Raw genomic sequence first — 1,348 nt, 5'->3', positions numbered from 1 at the left:
GGACATCGAGGACAAACTTGATAATGAATATAAAAAATTTGACATTGAGTTTAAAAGACAGCAATTAAAATAAGTCAAACTGGAGGTGGAGAAATTGGAGCATGAAAAGAAAGTAATTCAGTCATGTAATTCATTTACAGACATGGGAAAGAAGTAACTAAAATGTATTTTTCTTTTTGTTAACAGAAACAAGAGAACAAAACACAATCAAATAAAGACTTTTACATCAAGATACAATGGCCTGTTCTTTTTCTTTCTTTGGCAACAGGTGTGAAGGAAATGCCTTTGTTTCTGAAGTACAACTCAAAAGACAATGGCCTCTGTTTCTCATGTTAAAAGAAAATGCTGCGGTTTCTTATGAAGGAAAAAGCCCTGCAGGTGAGGTGGTCCATGGTGGTCAGGGGGCTGCTGACTCACAGGAGGAGCCCTCTCCCTCCTTATTGTGGAGCACAACACACGCAACAATGATTTTACATGCTCGTTCTGGAGCTACTCTGAGGCCACGCAGGCATGTGAACCAAACAATGAGTGTCCTTATTTATCAGATAGTTACTGTATTTCCACCTGAACGGGAAGTTTTGTGTTACAACTGTTATCACTTACACACAAAAGGACATGTTGCTCATACATATACATATATACGTACACACACACACATTTACCGAGTTCCATACTAAATGAAAATAAGAATAACAACAGAGTAGAATGAAATCTCAAAGTTAAGGCAAGATATTGCTGACAATATAGGATATATAAGTTTTACCTGAACATTGAGGCTGTGGAACGACTTGCGATTCACATAATTGGCTTCATTCACCCAGACTTGAAGAAATGGGAATGTGGGTACAATCTATAGCACTTATCACTGTGGGGAATCCACTGAAATTAACTGCATTTAATACACAACAGCATATGGATGAGAGTCTGCATTGTTCATGGATCAAATAGTCACATAGGTTAATGTCTACCTGCTATATTATTAAAGCCCTCTTTTATGGACAGCATGGGCAAGTGTCCAGGGAACACAACAAAGGCATTCAGCAGCTCTGTAATAGCACGTGCCACCTTATGTGTTGCCCTACAGACTGTGTTTTTGCTGAGGTTTTCTGCATTACCCACAGCATACATAAAGGTACTGGAGGCGAAATGACGCAAGGAAAAGCATTGAGCTCTTCAGCAGAATTCTGAAGTAAATATGTCCAAAGTTAAAATGACAGATCACTCTCATTTTATTTCTCTACATGCTGATGACATGTTGCTTTTTCTTTCAGATCCAGAAAAGATTTTTTCTTGTTTTATTTGAAGGATTTTGCAGATTGTTTGGACACAGCTAAAAGAATAAGAATGT

At 37.9% G+C, this 1,348-nt stretch overlaps 1 protein-coding gene and 1 gene segment (V, D, J or C); one reads left to right on the top strand and one right to left on the bottom strand.

Moving 5' to 3' along the window:
• The window catches only part of LOC147817224 (Ig kappa-b4 chain C region-like), a 57,076-nt gene that overhangs the window by 10,515 nt on the left and 45,213 nt on the right, over positions 1 to 1,348 (bottom strand).
• LOC111647334 (uncharacterized) overlaps positions 1 to 1,348 on the top strand; it is an 8,909-nt gene that overhangs the window by 2,192 nt on the left and 5,369 nt on the right. The gene's annotated exons all lie outside the window — the stretch shown is intronic.

The sequence above is a fragment of the Seriola lalandi genome, unplaced genomic scaffold, assembly GCF_002814215.2.
Source record: "Seriola lalandi dorsalis isolate HSWRI2012SDOR001 ecotype SW California unplaced genomic scaffold, Sedor1 jcf7180002054985, whole genome shotgun sequence".
Classification (NCBI taxonomy): Eukaryota; Metazoa; Chordata; class Actinopteri; order Carangiformes; family Carangidae; genus Seriola; species Seriola lalandi.
This window is presented reverse-complemented; position numbering and strand designations above follow the sequence as displayed.